Here is a 25,947-nt window from a genome sequence, read left to right as displayed (position 1 = left end):
AATCAAGTGTTAGACTTTTCCTACATTTATAGTACTGCAAGAACAGAACAAGGAATACAGTCTATTTAGCTTTTATTTTCGTCTTGATGTTTCCATTCTGAATTTCAAAATGTATTCCTGTCACTGAAGTGTACATTTCTTAAAACTGAGAACTTTCAAATGCAATCTCAGTCAAAAAAGACCAAGAGAAAATTCAGTATCTATGTCCAAAGAAGAAGTTCTAACAGACCATTTCCACCTTGAGAGAGGCCAAAGACAACAAGCTTGTTCATCAAAACCAGTTCCTGAATTTTACAACTTTCTCTTCCAGTCCTGTGGTTTCACTGGGTATATTAAATCATATCAGCTGGTATTATTAAGTACTTGATGATAATGCAGAAAGGAACAGCACTTTTGTGGTCAGAAATGTAGCCACACAACCTTCCTGTTAATGCATAATTGGAGGCTGTAACAGCAGATGCAACCAGGATCTCCATACATATGGATCCGTGCTTTGCTTAAATCTATTTATCTAGGACATCTATTTCATGTTACCACTGAAAGGTATTTCTTTCTCTTCCTCCCAGTTTTGGAAATGCTTGGAAAGCTGTATTTTTCAACTGAAGACCACGCTGGAAACTCCCCTCTTAACCAAACACCAGCAGTCTCTTTAGTCAGGTCAGAGATTTGACCTGACTCCCCACATGGCACAACTATCACAAGAGAAATGGAAGAGGATAACAAACACAAGGTTTGTGGTGAGATGAGATCCAACCCTTAGGCAATTGTGGGATCTTCAGCTGTTTCATGCAAATCATGAAGATATCCATATCTTTATACCTTAGGGCAGAGGCTGTAAGAAATATAAAAATCTCCCTTAGTTTTCAAAGTCAGTGAAAGTTGGAAAAAAATTTTTTAAATCATCAAGGTCTTGCAGAAGAAAATATTTATGTCAGTATTAAAAAAAAAGTGCAGTTTCAATTGCCTCAGTATGACATGTCTGGGAAAACAAATTCCTTTTTTTTGTTTGACTTCTTTTTAAGTTGTATTACCACTAAGTTTAACTAGAAATTGCAAAAGCAGAGCCAAGAAGCCAGCCTGCTTAGCAGCCAAAGAAAGAATAAAAATTATTTGTCTGGATTCATCCATTAAATCTTCTGCATACTTTAAGGACACACCTCTTCAAAAATGCAGACATATTTCATCTTGCTTACCCCTTTAAGAAAGGCTCCAATTGCTCTTTTAACATCCTCATATTTAACTTCAGTTTTAAAAACTTATAGATTTATCACTGCCTTTTTCTTGCACTCATAGTAGCTGCACACTAAGCACAATTTTGCTCCAGGATCTTAATTGTACTTTTTAGGGCTACAGCTAACTATCTTTCAAAAAAATTCTAGAGAAACATCAATTAGAGCAGTTCAAAGGGCTCAGAAACCAACAAAGCATACAGAAAAGCTCATACCCACATCAGGGCTGTTGTGAAACACAGTCTAACTCAATGTTTGCTCTATTATCAACTTGGCACACTCAAGGGAAGTTGTGGAAGTCTGTTGTTCAAGTAATTTAAAATTAGACTACTTAAAAAAATAACAGGAGGAATAAGCCTTCGCGGTCTAGATTATGTTTCCTATAATTTTGCAGGAAGATTATACAAACATCCACAGATTTATTTTTGTGCAAGGGTAATAAGCTCGTGGGATGTAAATTACATAAGGTTTGATGCTTAAGGACAGAACATTTGAAGTGCAATATTCTTCCCACTCTCCATGAGTGTCCTCAGAGCTCTTGGTTGGGTGTCTGACAAATATATTTGTCCCGCTGTGTTCACAGTCAGCACCTGAGACTTCTCAACTGTTCCAAGTCATTCACCCTCAAGGCTTCTTCCACCAGCTATGGAACAAGACAAAGACAATCCTGAGCCCCTTTCTTCTGGAATTCTGACACAGGGAACATACAATATCTGTGCCAACTGATTGGCATGTTTCCTTGCACAGATTTCAGATGGAGAGGCAGAGATAAGCACAGGAAAAAAAAAAAAAAGGCAAGTACACAAACAAGATATAATTACAGCCCGTCTGTAATGGCAAACAATACACTGGGGGTATTGTAACTTGGAAAAGATCAACCTTTAGACTCTGACACCTGCTCTATTTTTGGTGTGATCATCCAATTATCTAAGAATTCAGAGCAACACTTCACAAGCTTTCATACCTTATTTACACTAGAGAGTTTCTCTTAATGGAAGAAAAATTTGTAAGCTACCAATACAGCTCTGAATCAAAAATATGGTCAAAACCCTAATTTCCATAAATTACTTTAATTCAGCTTGAAAACCTATCTGACTTACCATCTTTAGCTAGCAAGCTGCACAAAGAGCAGAGCTCCAGAGGATGCCTACTCTCTCGGACTAGGCTTTGTTCAGGAGAATGTAAACCAGTTGTGAAGTTCTGTCTTTCATGGGATGAAGCTGTACCACAAAGCAGCTAAAGATATCACAATTATTATACGTTTTCAAGAAAGCAGTTAATTAGGCCTTGCCTAAGCAGGCAGAAAGCAACCACAGCTGAAACAACTACAATTTCTACAATGATTTTTCATCTTTCTTTCCAGAGCCAAAATACATAACTCTCCAGAATCTCTAAAATGTTATGACTCAACTAGACAACCCAGGTTAGATCTTTCTTTTTGAAATCAGCAGGGATTTTCATGTGGCATCATTAAATCCGAGTTATACAGGTAACAAGTGCTCCCAAAGGTCCAGAAGGGAGACCTTTGAGAGGAAGAAGTTTAGCTGGAAACAATCCTACAGCCACAAAAGCACATACTGTCCTCACTACAAAATCTATTTACTCTTCAAAGCAGCAAGATGAAAGATTACTGAAAAACTCCTGGACAAGATAAAGCAACAATTAATCTCAATTAGTGCCATTCAGTTTGTGTTCCGTTTCAAGTCTTTAATCTCCACCTTTTTTAATGCTCACTTTTTTGCCAGCTCACCACCATTTTAAAGGAGAGTTACTTCAGGCTCCATAAAACCTTCATTATGAGGAAGTTTATTTGATTGCAACATAAAATCAGTCCACTTCCAAATAATTCCCAAATCCTCAGCTGAGGCTGCTGTCATTTATGTGGTGCTGCAAAGCAAGCTGCTCCTGCATTTTTGCAGCCTTACTTCAGTGTTCCTGTAGAACAAGAGCACATATCCTGCTGGCTGAATTGCCTTTCCATTCTGCACTCCAGGGAAATCGATGCATTTCAATCTTGCACACTTACATCATCACCTCCCATCCAGCAGGACGGACAGAGTTCAGCTCATTCATTAAACTCTGCTCTCCTTGGCAGCCAGGGAAAGAGGTGCAGGTGGAAAGCAGGAATCCCATCTGTGTTTTGAAGGGTAAATCAGGTACAACAGTGGGCAACTGGAATAGCAGCGAGGCATGAAACTTAGCTGAAATTCTTAGAGCAATACAAACACTTCAGCAAAAACTGAATACTCTCACTTTTGTATCCCCATCACACATACACAGGGTGGTGGGCAGCCAGAACCTGGTGATGTGGCAGCTGGTTTCCCTTCTCTCCCTCCCTAAAGCAGATGATTTCATGTCAGAGTATACATTGATTTCAGTCAAAGAAAATACCCAGAAATGTCAAACTCTTTTTAAAAGCATTTCTGACCACAACGTGGCAAGATGGGGCTAAAAAGGGAGAAGACAAAATACCACTTTTGTGTTTGAGAGCTATTTTAAGTTCACATCTCCAGGCAGAACAGCTTTTAGCATTGCTGCGCTCAGTAAGAAGCTTCAGGGTCAGTTACTTTCATTTTTTGCTTCTTCCCTAGGGAATAACTAGGTTTGCATGAATAGCAGCATTGAGCTTGGCTTAGACCATGCATGTGGGGGAAGGTGGAAAAAGACATGAGAGGGCTGGAAAAGACAACAAGAAAATTGCAGTGCAAAAACTGTTTACAAATGCTGCACCACACTAAGACAATTTCCTCAGCTGCTCAGGCAAGCCATTACTTTAAATCCCAACCAAAGGCCATAGAGGTGAAAAAAAGCCTGGAACCATCTCATCCTTCACACCAAGGGTAGGTGGAAGGGCAAGGATGTTCCACGTAAAGCTTCCAAGAGGACAATAGAGGATTTATTTAGTTTTGTCCAGGAATTAAGCACTTGGCTGTGGACTCCAGTCAGATTCATTTTCACCACAGTAGAACAGCAGATCTCTGATGAACAATATACACAAGTAAGAGCTAGACAGGATTCTGAAAAAGCCACTACAACCAAAAAAGTGGTAATTTCCTACACAAAAAAAAAAAAAAAAAAAAGGTGACAGAGTCAAAAGGAACTCAAGGGCTGCCTATTCTGACCATGAAAGCACAGATTTGCTGCGGTCTGGCTTACACAGCAATGTTTCTATTTTTATCTGGACAGTGAAAATGTAGATGATGTACTGAAGTCTCACCACTTTACTGGCTAGTTTTTTTATTTGAAGTTCATGAAGGAATGGATAAACAATCCATTTATCAGCTGCACAAGCACGAGTGCTCAATGCCTGTTACTCCCTGTATACCAACCTCATTTCTTTAGATCATCGACACCTGTTTCTTTCTTTGACTCCAAGTTTATTTGCAAGTACCATTTATGGTTGTTTTTCAGAAACCTATGCCCTAAAAGCCTGACAGATTGCCAGCTCACTTCATTAAAAAAATCTCCTGTGGCAACAGCTTTCTTCCACTGCTGACCAAGACTGTGTTTGAAGACAACCCCAAACTGAAGTGCTTCACATATTGACTATTGGCTTTGCCAAGCCAGCCCCTAAGCCCTGAATATGGGGAATTCTTGACATGGAACTTCTTTAAATGTGGCCTCTTTTAAATGCAGAAGAGCTAGTAAATATGCTTTTACAGTCATCTTTAAGCTGCTAGAAATGACTCTCCTTTCTTCATCTTGACACGCCTTTCCTCCTCCTGAAAATTCAGAATTTTCTATTACTCCAGCACATTTTAGAATACATTCTTTAATTTCTTTGCTGATTGACAACTTCACTTAGGATTTTCTCTTCACCCTCTTGGGATTACTTACATGGTCAAACTCTGCTCTTCAAATAGCTTGTAAAGTGAGGATTGAACAATAAAGGGCGGGAGAAATTAATTTAGCATCAGACAGAACAATTCTGGCTCCTAGGGCTGGGCAAGCCTTGGAAAAGACAAGACTTCTTGCCATCATACTGCAGATCACCTGTCAAAGAATAACAAAAACCCCCCACAAAACAACAAAAAACCCCCCAACAACTAAAAAGACCACAAAAAAAAAATTCCAACCACTTTCAGATCCAGTTACCACCCTGAAATGCAAAGGAACAGGCAACACCACAGAGCTGATAGCCTCCACCCTCGCTACAGCAACAGCCTGCCAACCAGCTATTTATCAGGAATCCACAGCCACACGAGCTGGAAACCACTCCTCTCATCAGACTCCTGACAACTGTCCCAGCTCAGGTTAATACCAAAACCCCAGTTTGGTACATGCAGAGCCTGTGACAGGCTTCACTAGACTGAGAATGTGACTAAAAAGGTGCTGCTTCAACACCTCATCAGCTTAATACTTCTGTTAGGTCTAATATTAGATTATTGTAAGTCCATTAGGGGTAACTGCTTTCATTAGCCTTTAAATAGTTTTTCCATGGCAGTATCTCTGAATTCTCTCTCACAGTCTTCAAGCATTGGGCCACACTGTTTTCCTCACTGTTTTCTGAGGATAGCACAGGGGAAAATACTAAGGACAACTAATAAAAACAGAACCACAGCCCCAAAATACAAAAGGTTCTGCCAGCATAACACTGAGGAGCACAGATGTGTCAGAGAGTATGCAATCTGCTGCTCTCCTGGCTCAGGTTTTTGCCACAATATCTGCTCACATGCTGAGCTCTGCAAAGGCACATGGCAAAGCCAGTCCCTTCCTTGGGAGTACCAAGCTCAACGGGACTTGCATCCACAAAAGGTTCCCAGAGGCTGCCACAAAAGCTTCCTCTCCTGTTGATGCACCTCAGAGGCACAGAGATGGTTAGCTTTGGGTGTTATTAAGAGAGGAAGGTACAATTACCTTCATTCTGCTCTATTAAAGCCCTTAGGATGAATCATGTTGCACCAGCACCTTTTGAACCATTCTGGTTACAAAGAGGCCTCTCCAAGCAGTGCTCACACACGGACCTGCACCCTCCAGAGCTGCTGTGCTGCAAACCTGGAGTTCCTCCTCTCCACAGCTGATGTGCTCCCAACCTTGACAGAACAAAACAAAATGAGGGAAACACACATGCCTTTCAAGTCTAATTTCTGAAGTCATTTAGATTAGTTTCACTGCTGCTGTTCAAGGACCTAAAGATAACTAACATCTGTGTATATCTGAATTTGTAGTACCTTACATGCCCTCTTGACCAATTCTTGACCCAGAAAAAAAATGCCCTAAAGGGACAAAGAGGAAACTAAATGAATATTTATGCTCTTAAGGAACAATAATACGTGTACTGAAATATGTAATATATGAACAATTTACTAAGGGTTAGATTTTGAGTGTTCCATTGTCCAGCCAAAATTTTTTGTTTATAAACTATTACACGAATCAATCGTCTAAAAAAACTGTCAGTCTCCTGTTGAAAACAAGCAAAGCATTAGTCCTTGAAATCTCACACAAGCAGCAATTATTTTTAGACTAAAGGATACTAAGTGAAGGTTATGAGGCGAGCAATGTCATTTGCAAATAAGCTCTCTGAAGCAGGAAACATCTGAATTTGGGCCTGTGGCTGTTCAAAACAAGTCATCTAGTGTTTCTAGCCAAAGGCACATTTTACACACACAAACAAAACACAACTGACACTCTTGAGCACCTGTGATAGACAATGTCAGAAAACAGACCCCCCCATTCCCAATTTGATGTTCAGAATTACTTGAACACTTTGAGTAGAGAAAGGAAAAAGAGGCTGCATCCAAAGTAAGAGGCAGCAAGAGGAGGGATGGCTTCTTTTCAACAACACACAGGTACAGTCACAGTTTCAATTCATGTAATGCAAACACTGAGATTCACGTGAGCTCAAACACAGCCCTCAGCACAGACCAGTGGGGCACAGGAATAAAATGGTTACACTGGACATTCCTATTCCTCTTCCATGGAACAGACCCCCAGGTGACCAGTCCTCTGCTTCCCATCACTACTGCAAGTTAGGAGCACTCAGAGGATGTAAGGATGATGAGTGGCCCTGCTGTATTATGGACAATTTGAGATTCAAGGAATAAATATTGTTCTTTCCCAGCCTTCACATTAGATTTCAGCAGAGGAAAAGAGACTGGCCTGCATACTCCACATTTTTGCACCAGCAAGGAAGAACAGGTTAATTCAAGAGCCTCCTGTCAGAAGCTTCCCTGTACAGGTCATATTTCTGGGCTTGTTCTCTAATCCTTGACAAAAGCTATTCCACATAGCTATGTTCATTTCACCAAAACAACTTTTGGGGAGTGTGGGGAAACTTATGAATATCAGAAGTACTTCTTATGGGTAGGTGGATTTCCACCATCATCACTCTCCCATGTATATTTATTTTGCAGATTATGAAACATGAGCCTTTGGGTACTTCATATTCAAAAGCAGTTTGTTTTTTGGGTTTTTTTTTTATTTCAAGTTCCAGCCTTTTTTACTATTGTTACTGTTCCCCACATATACTCCTTACCTTGGTATTACACTCCTTACTTTGGTGTTTTAGAGGACTAAACACCAAATGCAGCAGCATTTCAAGACTCGAGATCTTGCCAGATCAGAATTCTTCATGTTTATCACACACTATGGCTCTCACATAAGCTTTTATGCATGCTATAACTGGCTGCATTGCTTTTTTAAACAATTGTTATTTAAGAAAAAGCCATAATATTTGGTGGTATGTCTTGAGAAAGGCATAACATTTGCAGCTGTTCATTTGAGACAAACCCAACTTCTTCTAGAGCTGAGGTCAGTACATGGGCACCATAAAACTCCTGAAAGGAGGAATTAAGCTGAAAGGCAACAGCTTTACCATACGACTTTAAGACACAGCTTCAGTCTCTTTCCATCAACCATGAGTATTTACATTTATGGCTCAACATTTTCTTCAGTGTGATATCTCCACATCAGACAAGTTCTAGATTAAATACATTAGAACTGGAACCAAACCTTTAAGCCTTACACATACTCTCCAACAACCAGAAGAATAATTTATTTTAGCCTGTTACTCTGCATTCTAGAGCAGTGTGAAAGCATGACCTAATTTCTGAAACACAAAGTTAACACACTTGGCTAGAAAAGATTTTGATTTTTTCAATCAATTTATTCAACAAGAGAGTTGTCATAACTTACAAGTCTTTGTACCAGTTATGACTACCAAGCTCTGCAAGATGGAAAAAAAAAGTTAAAGTAATGCTGCTTGAAAAATGATAGAATCATAGCACAGTTTGGGTTGGAAGGGACCCTAAAGATCTCCTAGTTCCAATACCCCGTTGCAGGCAGGGACACCTTCCACTAGACCAGTTTGCTCCAAATCCCATACAACCTGGCCTTAAACACTTCCAGGGGCCTCCACAGCTTCTCTAGACAACCCCTACCAGAGACTCACCACCCTCACAGTAAAAGAGTTTTTCTTACTACCTAATTACACAGGAAAAGAAAATATCTACTCTCATTCCTCTACACCAGCCTGAACTCAACTCCAGTCGGGAAGGAAAGAGCAGCAGTGACCAGCAGACTTGCCCAGGTCGATCTTTTCAGGTGATGCTATAAGTAGCCTTCTTTGAACAGCACAGATTCCCTGCCCAGCTCTTCCTGGGGGCTGGAACTAGATAATCTTTAAGCTTGCTTCCAACCCAAAACCATTCTGTGATTTTACAAATTCCCAAGCATTTCCCTCAATTAAGAAGCACCACAAGCATCCTGAAAGCACTCAGTGAACTCAGAGTTGTTTTCTTACACAATAACCTCACTATGCCCTGAACGTCAAAGAGTCCTTATGGGAATGCTCCCAAATCCAGAAGGAAGACTTTACAGTAAGCACTAAACAAACATATGACTTGGGGTGCTTTTAAGAGGCTACTTCACTTGATAAAGTGATAGAAATATCACTGATAATCTAGAAGGATGAAGGCCCAGCTTATCTTAACAGCACAAGTGGCAGTATAATCTTCCCCATATTCCAACTGATTTAAGACAAGAGGAGTTGAGGAAGGCAGTAATTCCAACTGTCCCTGAACTTAAGCACAGAAAGATAATCTCCCTTCAGGGCCACAAACCAACTACTTACAGTCTTCAAAGAACTGTTAGTAAAGAGCCAACCAGAGGAGCAACGTGACCAGAAGCTACCTGGGCAATGGATAGACAAGGGATTTGTAAATTTGCTTCATTTTGCATGAATCACTTTGGTAGTTTTATAGCAGGAAGGTTATAGGATTCATAGCTAGCAGGCCAATGCCAGGGGACACTTCAACTTGCATCCTATAAATCTCCATCAAGATATTTGTATAACTGTGGATTAACAGGCTCTTAGATCTTTCAGAAGAAAATACCTTCACTTAACAGTTAGTGAATAGACTCTACTGCCAATATTTGAGACCAAACTGCTTGTGTTATGCACCTGCTAAATCCATTTGTGACATGTGATCAACAGATTCAGAGGGAACCATCTCTAGGCTTACTGTGAAACAGTGAACAGAAGCCAAGGCTTAGTCTCTGAGCAAAGCTCTAAGAGTTTAGGACTAACTCTCACACAAACAAAATTGTTCTTCAAAAGGAACTTTCAATGTTGAGGTCTTTGTGTCTATCCCACATCATCTTTCCATTGAAAAGTCAACAACTTATTCCAACTAAAGGAGACTTATCAGTAAAATATTTTGTTTTGCACAAAGACACAGCAAGTCAGGGTTGATGAAGCAAAGCAGTCCAAGCCTTTGACCTATGAAAGAATATTATCTTAAGATTCAAATGGGGACCATTAGCATCAGTGCTGGAAAAATTAAGGGACACAGCATATCAGCAGAGAAACGGAGGCAGGAGTTTTGCAAGATCTTAAAGCTCTCTCACTATCTTCAGCCCTGGAACCCCTGTGATCAGGTTTATTTTCCAATAAACTGATGTGTCCAGAGTCACAGGTTTTCAAGGATTCAAGCTTCTCATCATATGATTGAATTTAACTTCAAGCTTATTCTTGGGTCTACCAATTTATTCCTTGAAAATTATAACTCATGAACAAAAAGAAAAAAACAGCCTAACACCAAACCCTTTATTTACCAAATTATCCTAATCACATTGGCAGAGCTACTAAATGACATAACAGATGGTTGCATGACACAAAGGCATCCAAATTTTAAAAGCTGGTGCCTTGGTTTTATGGCACTTTACTCCTTAGCACTTCTGTAATAACTAAAGCTTTTTAGTCAGTTCTTCAGAAACGCACATCTCACCTCTAGCCATTTGTTTTGAGATAGGCCCTATAAAGTATTAGATGAGCTCTTTTCAGAAGACCTTGTAACATCTGCACATCTAAATCCCACTGAACCTTACAACAGTTTGAATCCTGTTTTTCTCAAGCCCTCCAGGAAGCCCTACCAGAAGCATGCCGTTCCACAAAAACACAAAAAGCCAGCTGCTCCCGCTGAGACCGTTCCTAAATTCTAGAAAGGCTTCTTCAGAGACTGGGAGTAAACCTAGGAGTGCAGAGCATTACATCCTCACATTTTAAGATGACACCAATATTCTCGATCAGTGTAAGGACAGCTTCCATGCATACAGGTGTCTACACTGCCAGAAACAACCACAGTAAAATAGCAAAGTCATAAGCAAGGGCACTTGCCACAAATCCCAAACTAAAGAATGTCCTCAGCCAAGTTCTGCTGTGTGCCCTCCCCATCTGCCTCAGCCCATGCCACCAACCTTCCTTCTTCATTCCTACAGATGCCATTGCAGACCTTCAAACCAGCAGTATCAATTCACTTCACAGTTAAATGCCGCCCTCCTCAAGGGGAGAATGCATGTGCACAAACACATTCTGTGTGCACATAGCTCTCCCCAGCCAGTCTGCACAGGGACACAAAGATCTGGCTCTTGGAGAGCACTATCAGCCCTGTAACAAAGTCCAGGGCAAGCTGACAGCAGCTGGTGATAGAGCCAAACACAGACTTCATGGTTATCTGCCTCGCACAGCGCTTTGTGCTCCTCCAAACATGGAGCTCTCCTGACAGGAGAGGAGAAAGGCTGAGGGAGCAAGAGGCAGAGTGGCTGGTTTGGTTTATGGGCTATGGCCCAGAAAAGCAGATAGCCCTGGCACATGAGCTAACAGCACAAACATTGGAGCACTCCTCAGGGACAGAATGGGAAAAGGTTTGTTACTTGTACAGTCAGTGAGATGCCGCAATTCTACACCTCACTGCAAGGCACAAAAAGGAGTTGTGCCCTTCCCATTTAGAGGGAATTAAGTACCTAGAAATTTTCTTTAGGATTTCCTTATTCCATCCTGCCACATTCAAAACAATGTTTTATTGCATGCTTCAGAGATGTCTTCCATTTGTAGCAAACAAGTTTTATTTGGACGGGATTTATGTGCACATTGTTGCTGAAAGCAATACCTAAAACCAGTTTTTAAAGAAGACACTAGAATAGGGCGCCTGTGTCAGAACTGGGCTAGTGTCAACAGGCCTGCCCTCAGCCAAAGAGTGCAGTAACCCCATCAAGCCAAATGCGACTATTTAGTGCCTCTGCTTCTGTTTCTTAGGAGAAAACCAGCACTGCAATACATTTAGTTTGCAAGATGAAAAGCTCTCCTCATCTGTCAAGTCTGAGCTCCATAGGCAGAAGTGTTCCTACAAACCAGACCGCAGGCGTGCCCTAATACCTCTTACACTTGTTCAAATACAATGTGTTCTCTTGTTCTAGTAAAGTTTATAAATGTCTTTTCAGCACAAGAGAAAATCAGCCATGTAAACAGAAAATCTGAACATGACACACTGTCAAGCTGACAAAGATAACACTGAAATTCCCCTCGCTCTATTAGCATAGCACACACTAGAGTAGAAACCTGTAAGCAGTAAAGCATTTTCAAGGAAACAACAGTCAAGATATGGGCATTTCTTCCATCTGCCAAAATTAATCTCCACTGCTTAACAATAACACAAGTGATGAGCATAAACCTGGAAAAGGGTGAAGAAATTAGAGTTCAAACTGTAACTGTTGCTGCAGATACACAAACAGATGAAAAACAACTAAAAATTTCTATTAATGCAAACTGCAAGCATTGGATAGTGCTGCTCTAGACTCTGTGCAACAATAGGAGGAAATGGAAATCTTGCGTCTTTCAGTCAAAATATACAAAATACAAATACACCATGAACATTAACCATCTTTCAAGGAGCTGCTCTTCTACAGAAAAGCAGAGAAAGTTTTCACTTTTGATAAAACCTCCAAAGCCAGATCTGTTGCAGTAAGAACTAAGCAGAACCCTTTCCTCTCACACGGTTCATATCCAAACCTCTGCTTCCCACCATCAGAAAACTGGCACCTACTGGACGAGCACAAAGTAAATTATTCACTTTTCCTCTGATAACCACACAGCAGATTGTTGCTACAACAGACCAGAAGAGAATTGGGAAAACATGGTTCTACTTGATCTGAATACACAGCTCAATCCCTGAATAAATATCTCCTAGGCCTTCAGCCAGGACTTGTAGTTCCAGCTTAGATTTGTGAGCTCTGCTCTAACCACCAAGGAGAGGATTTCAGTCTTTAGGAGAGAAGTTACAACAGGACAGGTTAATATCAGCTAGGACACACAATCTCTTTATTATTATTTTCACAACTGCTGTTTACCAACAAAAGCCCAAGTTGTGCCTTCATATCTAGCAAATCAGCCATTCAAAAAATCCTGCCTGGAATCTGTGAATGTACCTCAGATGAAGCTGTGAAAGAACTAGCCAGATCAGGGAAAGGAGCAAGTCATTTGCTCATTTAAGTGTTTTAAAAAGTCAGAACCGAGCCAAAAAAAGCAACCATACACACTTTCTTCAGCTGGCAAACCACACACTCTCACATTATGCTCTTAAGTAAAAGAAAATAGTCCAGGGGTTGTTTCAATTTTTTTTCAAGCTGCATCACCAGTGACAATACTGATCTAGGAACCATTCACTGATTATCCTTCTACAAAATAAAAAGTGAGGTTTTTCTACATATCATATACAGGAGAACCTCCCACTCATCTAGAAGTGTTAAATATAGTTGTAAAAGTTGGACTCCTTCAAAAGCCCAATAAAAATATAAGTCAGGTTTACTACAGTGAATAATCCAGCATAAGAAGACAGAAGCCACATAAGGCTGCTACGCTCACTTCCCTTCTCAGGGCAGTAGTACTAGCTTCATTTTTTTCTTTTCACTGTTACTTCATCCTTATTAGCATGCCAAGCAGGAGCAGGAAGAATTCCACAAGTTCCCATACATTAACTCTGGCAAAATGAGCTGCCTCTTTTCCATCAGTTAACTTGGAACACACAAAGAAAGGTCTCTGAGACACTACCTGACAACATGTAAAATTAGTTTCCATAAATTAATTTACAAGCAAATAACTCTGTGTGACCAGGAATTTAAACAAACAGAGGCACACAGGAACAAGCAGAGAAGAAATGATCTGCAGTCAGACTGGCCAATATTAAAAAAGCACACCCGAGGGCATAGTGATTTCCAGGGTGGAAATCCACCCACATCAGAACTAGATGGAGCACATACTCTCATGCCAGAAGCAGAATGCAACATATTCCAATATGAACAACTGCTTCACTCACTGCATATTGATCCTGGAGTATTTATTCACCAGTTTCACTGTATGAAACAGCTTGTGCATTGATTTTCCCTGCCTCCATTTTTTTTCACCTGTTGTGGCAGAACACCTTGAGAAAGCACCACAGATATGACTGTTACCAGAACCAGAATTATAACAAAAAGTTATGCTGTGTAGTTCAGTGCAGGTCCCAGGATTGGCCAAGTTATATAAAGTTCAGGAACTGATTAGTCTATATAGTCTACATATTTTTAAAAAGGAGTAGTTGGGATGTTTGCAGTGAAGAACTCAAATTTAGTTCATAGTCAAGATCCATGTTCACGGACATTGACAAAGCCACTAAACAGCCATAAATTGTTTATTTCATGGTTTTCTGAAAAAGAACACTTAATGTTACAAAATTACAAAACAGGCTGGTTAATGAACTTGAGACTGCCCTGAGGAACAGAAGGCTTGAACAATAGAAGCTTCCAGACAAAAATGGTAAAATACACACTGAAACAACAGTTTAAAAAAAGGTCCTGTGAATGCTAAAAGCAAAACAGACTGCCTCCACTAGGTCAGTCCTCTGAAAAGGTCAAACACCTTTTAAAAACAAGAGTACAATGAAAGAGACAACAACAGAGCAGAACACTCTATTCTTATTTCTCAAGTTATCTGGACTGCAGTAAAATAGAATGAGTGTTCCCTCCTATGAATCAAGACTCTTTCAACATTTAAATCAGAATGATAATTCCACAAACAAACATTTCAGAATCAAATAATGAGACTCTTGTTATAAAAAGATTTTGTTAAAGGAACAGAAGTAGTTCATGGGGGGCCATCAGGTGTGACAGACACTTCAGAAACACTACAGGTGTCAAGGAAAGGCTTCAGGAACACTGTAGGTAGACAAATAAAACACACGATCCAATTCAGAAACAAACCTTCTTGTGACTAACCCCCAGATTTAAGCAGGTCAGATTTTATAACATATCCAATCTCTTAAAAACCAGCAAGCACAGAAGGAAGAGGCACCTTTGTCACAGAAGGGGCTCAATGCACACATCCCTAAAAATAACTCCCAGCATGCAGTCCAATGAAACTGCCAACTTCAGCACCAGTCCCCCAAATTTTAAATTTCACAGTATATTAAAAAGGTTTCAGGTTCACTCAAACAGCATTCACTTTCCCACAAGCAGCATTACCAGGTTTGCCTACTTGGGGAAGTGAACAGTGGGCACAAAACAGTGGTTCCCATTCAAAAAGTCACCAGAGACATAATAAATAAATTCAGCAAGGGATAGTTATGCTTTAAAACAAAAAACCCAAAACCCTAGGTTTCACGATTGTTTTAGGAAGGAATGAGAGGGTAGAAATTTTTATTTTGTCTTTTAATACTGTTTTCCAAGTGGGCATTTGGACACACTGTATGTGCCAAGTGGCTCACTTACAAGCTATCACAATTTTCCCAGGCCTGCATCTCTTCACACCCACACTGGTATCTTGCAAATCCATACCCATATACATCTGTAAAAACAGATGTAGGACTTCATTAGTACATGTATAAATATTCATTAGTTGCTATTCATGCCCACAAACACATCTGTCAAGATTCAAGATAGCAAAAGGTTCCCTGTTCCTGGGATAAGTGTATTAAGAGCCCTAGATTCCTATCCTAGCTGTGTCTACACTCATGAAGGCCAACTCCAGAACCATAATGCTGCATTTCATTTATGTCCCTTCAGAAACTGAGGGGACAAAGCCTATCACCCATTTGGTAAAAGGGCAGGAACACCTAGAGATGAAAGAATTTCAGTGCAGTGTTAGATCAATAGCATTTTCACCGCTTGAAAAGGTAATGCTGCTTTCCTAGATAAGGACAGACTGCAGACAGAAACGCTGTCATGCTGCAAATGCCAAATCTCACCTAGAGAGCAAAGTACAGGAGACAGGCAGAAAAGCAGCCCTCAGTGTCATCAATGTCACACTCCTGAGCAGTACAGAGTGTGGACAGTATGGAGCCCACCCTGTTCGTGTGCAGGTGGAACAGGAATGAAAGCTGGGTCCTTCCTTTCTAGTTTTGCTGCCTTTCAATGTCTCTTTAGGTTTTGTAAAGCTGAGTAGCTTTCAGACTCATCAGGGTTAGAACCTCTAATCTTTCCACAGAATTTGTATAAAGACTACACTGGCTCCACCTGCTTTACACTCCTTCACAAAGCAGGCAGGACATCTTATTTCAAGTTTCTCTGCAGAGACATGAAACTCCATTCCTGAGGGTGGCTGCTGCTCTTGGAGCAATGAGACAGGTCACTTCCCATCACTCTGAGCACAGCCAGGATTTAAGTCAACTCCATTCCAGTGCTTCACAAAAATCCTGGCATAGTCTGCCCCTCCTTTTTACATTAAATCAGCATCCCAAGATTTCACTACAGTAAAAGCTGTCCTCCTGAAACAGTGCTAAGCCCTTTGAAGGAAGCATAAAAGAGGCACTACCATGGCAAGACATTTCAGCCTAACACAAATGGGTACTTAAATATCCACCTGAAAACTAACTCTACAAAAAAACCCACACCACCCCACCCCCCTCCAAAAAAACCAAAAACACAACCAAAACCACCACTAACAAAAACAAAAAACCCACAAACAAAAAATCCCACAGCTTTTTAGGTACCAACATTTCACCAAGCTACTCCTAATCACCAATCAACAGAAAAATGCAGTCGTGTGTTCAGTTACTAAAGATTTGATTTTTTTAACATAGTCAGTAATAATTAGGAATGAGCAAGTAGCATATAATTTGCTAGTAAAACTATTATGAGGTCACATCCAGGAAGAGGCAAATTTTGTTATAAAAACAGCTGGTACAGGCAGAAGTGACAAGGTTCACAGGTGCCCAAGCACACCTGAAGCAGTTGGCAAAGCTAAGAGGAAAAGCAGACAGCAGCTAACAGAAAATTACATTAAGTTGCTCCTTTAGGTTATCAGCTGCAGCCCTGGACACACAGAACAGTCAGAATACCAGCCTAGGAACCAAAACCCTGCATGGGAAAGGAATCATGGTTCAATAGAAATGGTGATTTTTATGGTACCTCATCCAACCACTGGATCTATTTCTCTCCTTTATTAATTTGCATTTCTCACCTCTTTCTTTCATAAAAGCTTGTATTATTTCTCTTGGAACATTACTCCCTCTTCTCCCCGGGCACTATGTCCTCCCAAATCCAACATCATTAAGCAACATCTTTTCCCTGTCATTCACCACAAAATCCTCCTCCTTGACTAGCAATGCCACCGTGGCAGTTAGGGATCCCACAGTAAACCCGCCCTGTTTCACATCTTTTATTCCAACAAGGCTATTTTTAAACCCGGATCAGATTTCTGATAAGACTCTGTGCACTCTCAGACAGCTGTGCTGTGTGACAAGAACAGGCAAAGAAGATACAGAACCCCAGGATTTAAAAACCAAGCAACTGGAGGGCAGAGGCACTGCCCAAGACACTCCTAAAAATCCTGTAATTGTTTTTCATTTTGTATGAGTTTAGTGATTGCTGCTGTTGTTTCAGATCTGAAGAACCTGAGGGCCTTTAAGCCTGTCTATCTACTGAAAAGGAATGTGCTTCACTGCACAATGTAGTCACAGGAAAGCTGTATCTAAAGCCTGTTTAGAAAACAATGAACAATTGTCTTGATTTAGTATCTTCAGATCTCAAACTCCACTACTATCAATATTTAAACCAAGGGCGAAAAAACAACTTCTCATAGCAAGCACTCCATACTCCCTTTATCCCACTGGCTCTGCAGCAACAAAGCTTAGTTGAGGAAAGTCCTGGATCTAATAATGCTGCCATATCAGGAAAAGCAGGAAAATCGTTTTATAAAGGAAAAGCAGATATCAAACAAGAAAGGAATTTTGTTTGTTTGTTTCTAGAGCTGCCTTTTTTATTTAAGAAAACACAATGGAGAGCACAAAAATGTCAGAAGAATGAAGCAGACAACAGTGCCCTAAGGGAAAGAGAAAGAACACAGATGCTGTGTTCCAACAGCAGGCAAGAGTTATTGGGCTGTAGATGACTAAGTGCTGCAGAACCAAAGTCGCCCCAAATCCAGAAGTATAAATTTATGATTATACCTGGGCTGCCTTCTGAACAGCTGTCATGCTAAAGTACACCTGCTAAGCACCTATTTCATTCTGTCTCTGGGGTTTTCTAAGTTAATTTAACACCCACGAAAGAGAGCCAGCACATCTTGCAGGAGCCTGGGGATATAGCAGCATTTACAAGATCACGTAAAAAGGTGACAAGCAGCAGCTATTACACTTCCATTGAAAAATCAAAATAGATCTCTTAACAAATGCAGGATATTTAAACCGCTTATCCCCTAACAAAAGGGCCTCCCAGTAAAATATTTTCCTAAATACCAGTCACACATGGAATTGCTTCTTTCACTAGAGCACACATTCAAGGTCACTCAACCCCCCCAAACCCTGCTTCTTCATTTAGCTGTTTTCTGTGGATCCTCAGATACAGGACCCTTTAAAGCTTTTTCTCACTTCCCAGCATCCTGTCCAAGCCCTAGGAAAGCCTGCTACGTTTAGCAGAGTCCAGCATTAAGCAATGCTTCGTCCTGCATTTACCCAAATTCTCTCTAACAGGGGGGCTACTGAATGGATTTCCCCAGCAGCCTTGTAAAGAGCATGCCATGTACCAGCCCTTCACTCACCCAGAAGCTCACAGCCTGCCAGCAAGGGGAAAAAAAGATGGGCAACAGCTCTTAATTCTTCCTGTCTGGCTGAAGAGCATCCTGCATTCCGTAGAGCCACTGCAGTGCTCAGAGCAGCAGGAAAACAGCCGTGCTCTCCTACACTGAGCAGAGGTGCCCATCCCAGAGCCAGGGTGGCTTTTGCTCAGCAAACCTATCTTCTGTCTTCTACAGCCCCCCTTAGCAGAGCGTGGGTCACACTGACAAGTGGCCATTGGAAGGTAATCATCAGGGCAAGGGAGGATAATAAAGCCAGAAAATTTGCCTGCATGTGTGTAGGAAGGGAAAAGAATAAGTGGAGCAAATAATGAGTGAAAGAATGGAGTCAGTATGCAAAGAAAATTATTTACTGAACAGACTATTCGGGCTGCTGGCCTCAGTCCATTCCTCTCCAGGCTTTAACTCCTTAGAGTCAGGGTTCTGCCTGGGAGAGGAGGTCACAGCTCATCTCCCCCACTGCCCTGCCATTAGCCATTGTAGGATGTAACCACCAGGTCCTGCAGTGAGACTCCAGGAATGCTCTGCTGCTCCATTTCACAGCTCTAGGAAGCTCTCACAAATCAGAACACGCTCACCAAAACCCTGCTTGGTCCATTGCGTTTTCCTCCCATACCTGGCAAGAAAAGCCCCTCTAAACCCAGAGCTGAAGAGGCTGGCCAGAGTTCTTACCACCATTTCTGAGACCTTCACAGAAAGAAAAAATTTTCTGCACCACTTGAGTATTTATCAGGTTTTGGAAAGTTGATGCCTGCCAAACATTATTTTCCACAACAATAAGTGCTATATGCAAGTTAATCTCACACCCATGACTTTCTTCTTGCCACCTAAAGATTTTGCTGTCATAACAAACTCCATAGACACTGCACACATTTAACTGTGGCATAAACTTGAATATGCCACAGCAGTTTGTATTTCACACAGCAGCAGCTATCCCAGAAAATGGGAATACTAATATCTTTTTGCATTTGTTCTTGGGGATACAGAACAAAGCAGTTTTTTATACCTGAAAAAAAAATGGTTTAAGTCATTACTGCATTTGAGAACAGGCTTACAGAATCTACTTGGCTCTCAGTTTCCCTGATACTTATTAAGGATATTCTCCCCATATTGGAGCCTACACGGTGAAGCAAGCAGGAAACCCCATGCAATACCCAATGTAACAATCCAGCATTTAATTCACAGCATTGGAAATACCTTCTACTCTGTACCATCGGAAAGAAACTTTTCTAAATACATAAAAAAGCCCCTGACTTTGTAGACAGGTTGAAAGCTGCTCCCGTTCTTCTGACATATGTCAAAGGACTCCATTCAATCAAGTCAGGAATTAACACTGAGTACTTGCAAGTGCCATTGTAGCTTAGGAAGCACAATTCCAGTGAATAAGCCAACCTAGCCTGAGCTAAGGCAGCTGTTAGAAGAACCAAACTCAGCTACCCACTCTTGTGAATCATTTCCTGAATTGCCATAATTAGCACAGCATTGTAAGGCAATTCATGCTCAAATCCAACAGAATTCAACACTCATCTTAATTTACTCTGCTAATGTCAGAGCACTTGCTTCCCAGTCCAAGATGCACCTCTGCTGTGACACCAGCAGGAAAAGGAAGAAATGAGACCAGTGTACAGTAGACACTGGCCTGCAGGGTCACATCTGACCTATGCACCTGGAACCTGCTTGGCCACATCCTTTCCTCTCTTTTTATGACTCTCTCTTTCAACTTTGATGTGTGCTTCACATTTCTGAAATTCTTTGCTTTCTCCAAAGTCCCGAACCAAAGCACTCTGCTCAGCAGCTGAATGCACAGGCAGACCCTGACTGTGAGAAAGCATTGTGCCCAGAAATCACCATCACTGCTTGCATGAATGCTAAGAACAATTCACCAATGCTTTCCACTGCCATTGAAAAAGTCTTCACTGTCTGGGATGCTTTCCTGTATGCTGGTTGATCCCTACAGCTTTATGAAACCTGTTAGCTTCTCTCACCCTCAGAGAGGCAGACTTTTGATATTATAAACCTTGAGCTCATTGAGAGTTTGATGAAGCATAAAATAAGCATAGTTTAACAGTCAAATGAACAACAAAGAGCCTTTTGTGATAGCTGGAGAGTACAGGAATGGAGCAGCAAAGGAATTAGGACTAAGAAAAAGACAAGCCCTTTTACGTGGAGGTGACATCCTGAGACTTTTGATTAATAATTTGATTTATTAGTGACATTATATATTTCAAATTAATACATTAACTTTAATTCTTGTCTTGACAAAACCCATTTGAAGACTTTAGATCTAGACAGAAAATTGTATAAAGTAGAGGACTACAATGTGATAAGGAAATGTGACCTCTGGAAAAACATTTTCTTTGAATTTTTTTGGCAGAGAGTAAACAGTCAAGTCCCCAGGTTTTTGGCACAAGAAAGTAATACTTACAAAATGCTTCTCTTTAAGAAAGTAAATTTATTTTTCTTGTGTAATAGTACCTTACTGCTCCATGGGAGCTACAGTTCCAAGGTGACCATCTCAAGATGAAGCTCACCTTAGGATGGCAGAATTCACCATTTTTTTTGGAAAACAAGTCATCTTTTTATAGCAGAGAATGAAGGACAGTGCACAGCAGCCCCTGAAGTAAAACATTTGGTTTTGGCAATATTTCCCTTTGGGAACACACACAATTTAAACCAGAGGAGTTCTGATGAAGAAAAATAGAAAATAAACAAGTCATCTTTAACACAGTTTCAACCAGCCTTAGAGAATGAAAGATACAAATGTATTTTTTTTTTTCAATCTAGACTCTCAGAGGATCACTAAACATTTTAATACCTTCTACCCTAACACTGCAACATTTTAGAAGACTGTTGCTTCGGTAACTATTTAGAAATAAACTCTCCAGAGAGCACATGGCACTAAAAACAAGCCACTCCAGACTGATGAGACATCTAGAAAATGGTCCAGAAAAGGGCACATTAGCAGAAGAATTCTCCTAAGGAGGAAGCAAACATCTCAAGTGACACTCTCCAAGCAATTTAGCTGGTTTAGATCACAGCTGATACTATACCATTTCTAAATTAGCATTAACCAATTCCTCTCCAAGACAAGAACACACAGCCAACTGCACAGCTAACCCAGCCCACGAGGCATGTCCAGGACACATTCCTTGGTCCTACTGGCTCATGGCTATTGCCACCAAAATGTGTGAGCAACCCTACTGTCCCTGGGAAATCTACAGTGTGTTTAGATTCTGTTTATAAGCAGGAAATGACAAAAGATCTGGAAGAAACCTGAAGTACCTGGAGTGAGGCACCAGCTTTCTCAGGCTCACCAGGGAAACCAGACACAAAGGCTAACTCCAAACCAGTCTTCCTTTACAATCAGCACAGCAAGAGGCACAGCTCTAGAGAGCTCTGAATGGGAACCTTGCCTAATTAATGAATTAGTGATTTAGTGCAGCAAAGTGAATCATCAAAAGCATGGAGCATTCTCCAAAGCTGTTTACCCTTCCTGACACAGAAAAACCATATTAGACTTCCTCAAATGGAGCAGAAGCAGAACTCTGTTTATACCAGATGGAGTACCATATACCGTGTACACAGACTGCTATTAAAGAAATTACTTTCTGCCACAAAACCAAACAACCTAATAAAAAAACAAACTAGTGAAACATTGTTAGATTTGACTGTTAAAAGCATGACTCCCAGACAAACATTCCTCATTTCTGTGCACATCACCACAGAAGAGAGGAGATAAAGTCCACTGTCCTCCCCTTCAGTCACATAACCATGATGTTGGAAGTGCTAGGCAATACTGCTCAACACAAGATCCAGAATATCCCATGGGTATCACTGATGGATATCAATTGGCCTTGTACTCTTTAACTGGGTTAGAATCATATTTGCCATCTGTTGAATGATACCTGCAATTCTTTAATGAACCCTGAAAAACATGTAGGTGTTAAACGGTGCAAATCACTACAAGCTGCAGCATCTCACAAAATTGAGCAGATTTGATATTGTCCTTTACACCCAACACAAGACTTTTTAAACAGTTGTGTAAGTCTACACAACATATTTAGAAACATCAAGAGGAAGGCAAAAAGGGGCTCCCAACCATTCTGTTCAACAAAGGCAGTTCCATCAGGCTCATAAAGAGATAGAACTCACACAGCCACAAGCACTTTTATTTGCATAGCAGAGATACGATCCCACAAATATGCTGCTGTTCTGCCTACACCTCCAGTGAGAGCTCTCCCCACAGACTCAGAGTAAAGAGATCTCAGTAACCTAAAGGGAGGTCACTGTAAAAGTTATGCTATCCATTGTCACTTCAGTTCAGAAGTTGCTTAGCAGACTAGAAGATTATACCCTAAGACTTCATCAGACGCACCTCCCAAAGTTCATTCCAAAGCATCTTACAGCCATGACAATGAAAGATATAAAGTAAAGCTTAAAAGAGTTTTATTAGAAGCCTTCAATGCACTACATGTCCTCTTCCCTCAACCACATCAGCCCCCAGCAAGCCTTGCCTCACTTCAAAGCACTGCATTTTCAGAGGAATTATTTCCAAACAGCAGGGCAAAGAGCAGTAACACAGAACAATTTTCCTGCTGGTCAAAGAGGAAGTTGATTCTGTAAATGGGCTATTTCCCAGATTTTAATTAAGCTGTGCAACTGGAATCCTAATGCAGGCAAACATAGCAAAAGACCCACGAGGTAAGACAAATATTCCTGGACTGAAGTTGGAGCACAGAAAACAGCCAGATTTTACCTTTGTTTTGTATCCTACAATAACATTTGACATCATCAGTCTAAACCATAACTCCAAAATTTAATAAAGGAGCAGAACAAGAAAACACATCTCTTGCACAGAGAAATTCCACCTCAAGGGATGAGATGATTGCTGGACAAGTGGGTCCAGAGCAAGAAGAGAACACAGCAAAAAGGCAAAACCACTCAAGGCAGATAAGCAGGGACCTGCTGATTCCACTGCCAAGCTGTTCTGGTTCAGTCAGCTCATGGCTGGGGAGAGCATTACAAATTTCTCTGAAGGCAGAAGATGAGGCAGCAGCAGAGCTGTCTATGGGACTCTTCTGGATGCTGAAAAGCATCCATCTGCCACTCCTCCTTCTGTGTGAGCAAAGCAAAGAAAGGCCACAACAAGGCTCTGCTGAATGCATCAAAGCAAGCAGCATTACCAAGTGGGACTACGTGTCAGACGCTCCTCAGCATTTCACTCCAGATGACAGCAGAAAAGGGCCAAGAAAATTAGCTTATGTCTGTAGCTGCATAACCCCACATATGAATGACTTTCAGTAAAAATGGTCATTGAACAGTTGAATGTCAAGAAGAAATCCAGACAAAGCATGGGCAGCCTAGACTAGTTTAAACCATGTGGCGAGACACAAAAGATCATATCTCAAAGACTCTGTGCAGAAAGAATGAAAAAGGTTAACATACAACAAGGATAAAGATCTGGGAAGAAAGAGATGACAGGCTGAGAGAGACAGGAATGTAGTAAAAAGGTTTTCATCATAATTTCCATAGCTTTCTTCAGTGTCCCTTCTCAAAAATGAAAGGCAGTTTCTCATGTTATCTATTGCAAAACAACAGGTTCAGAACAGCTGACCTCTATCAGAGCAACCAAGTTTTTGTCTCCAGCAAAAAAAAATATGCTGCTACTGCCCACCTTCAGCAGAAAAGTTTTGAACTCCCTCAGGAAGTGTGGGATGAAATACATTCCTCTTTCCTGAAGCTGAAATAATTCTATTGTTAATTTACTGCTGTCTAGGAAAAGCAAGAACTCGCATTTCCTTTCCTAGTCTTACTGAATACCTTTGAATGGAGTAAATTTCAGTACCTAAAAAAAAAAAAAAAGAAAAACATCCTTCAGTTTCCTCTTGCTACCAAATGATTACTGCTTGATTAAACTTTCAAAGGAGAAAAAAAAATAAAGAGGTATCAGAAGAGAGGCTGCCCACAGAGGTGAGCAACTTCCCCTTCCTTAAATTGTCTCCCATATCTGAGCACTCTATTTCTATCTCAAGTCACTCAAGAGTACCACAGTGCCTCTTCAAAGCAATATACAACACAGGCAGAATGAGAAGAGCCATATCTGTTTAATGTTAACACAAAGAAACCAAATACTGTTAGAGTCTTATCAACTCATTAATCCACATTCCAACTACCTCAACATTAGAAGAAATCCACAGGTACAGACAACAAATAATTCACTGAAATTGATCTCATCGTGTGCCCCAAACACTCAGCTGAAATCCAGATGTTTTCACACCATTCACAAACACCATATATTGCAGATCTCATTCCTTGGCGTGAAGATGTTCCTGGGTTCCCCTGGATGCACTTTTCCCTTTCTCCCTCTCCCCTGTGCAATTATGTGAGCTGTCATTCAGCTGGGGGAGGGAGGAGGAGAAAAAGGAAGGAAAGGGTGGTGAGTTGATGTTCCTATGCTAGCTTACCTCTTGCTCTATCCCCACGGTTTTGGGGATTTTTGTTTTCCCCTCCTAGCAAACAAACAGTGCCTGCCTCTTGTATCTTATCACATCATTTCCAAATAGCAGCATGAACTCCAGCTTGATATCACTGCTGTCTTATTTCCACCTCTCTAATTATGAGCAGCATCCCTGGAGCTGATATCTAGGTTACATCCTGCCATAGCCTGCAAAGGTCAGGTCAGTTCTAGACTCTAGTGCTGCTGGGAGACCTAAAAAAACACCTAAGAGCAAACACAGTTCCCAGGGGAGCTCACATTAAATCCCCCTTCCTTGCACTTTATCAAGAGACCCTACACCTGCAAAATAACTGAGATTTCTCACGTGAGGCATGTTCACAGGATATCTGAAAACTTAGAATAAAATGTCATCCTGACCTCAACCAGCTGCATTTAGGTTTAGACCGGGAATATACAGTTACATACTATTTACAGATCCTTTCTTAATACTCAGGGTAGTCAGAAACAGGACTTGGACTCTAATTTATTGAATACTGAAACTGAGATAAATACAATTCAGCAGCAGCATAACTATTAGTTATTTCTTCTGCACAAATACTTAGAAATAACTGGCAAAAGAAAAATATTTATGGTTGTCCTGTTAAAACTGAAGAGGAGTTCCCCATCTATTAATGTAATAATTACAGGATTACCAACATCACAAATTAGCTGTAAGGTGTGCCTTCCATGTAATTTAAGACATGAATGAATACAAGTTCAGCATACCTAGTTAAGCCATCTACTTAAACAAGTATTTTAGCAAGCTGCAAGCTAAATACAAACATATCTGTTTTCTTAACTGTCGTGTGATTTTTGCAGATGCAGATGAATGTAGTGGACTTCTAGCTGGTTTAAAGGGGTACTGCCAACTTCAGTCTAACTCGTTTTGTACCAGTAAG

At 40.7% G+C, this 25,947-nt stretch overlaps 1 protein-coding gene across 10 annotated transcripts in view; it reads right to left on the bottom strand.

Moving 5' to 3' along the window:
* MICAL3 (microtubule associated monooxygenase, calponin and LIM domain containing 3) overlaps positions 1–25,947 on the bottom strand; it is a 172,873-nt gene that overhangs the window by 123,740 nt on the left and 23,186 nt on the right. Inside the window, exon 1 of one of the 10 annotated variants that reach the window (XM_072923832.1) lies at positions 10,926–11,075. The exons of the other annotated variants lie outside the window; for them this stretch is intronic. The gene's annotated coding sequence lies outside the window, so the exon portion shown is untranslated. Of the gene's footprint in view, positions 1–10,925; positions 11,076–25,947 lie in introns of those variants that run through there. 10 annotated transcript variants of the gene reach the window in all.

This window comes from Taeniopygia guttata, chromosome 1A, assembly GCF_048771995.1.
Source record: "Taeniopygia guttata chromosome 1A, bTaeGut7.mat, whole genome shotgun sequence".
In the NCBI taxonomy this organism is placed as follows: Eukaryota; Metazoa; Chordata; class Aves; order Passeriformes; family Estrildidae; genus Taeniopygia; species Taeniopygia guttata.
The sequence above is the reverse complement of the archived record's forward strand: the minus strand, read 5'-3'. Positions and strand labels throughout refer to the sequence as shown.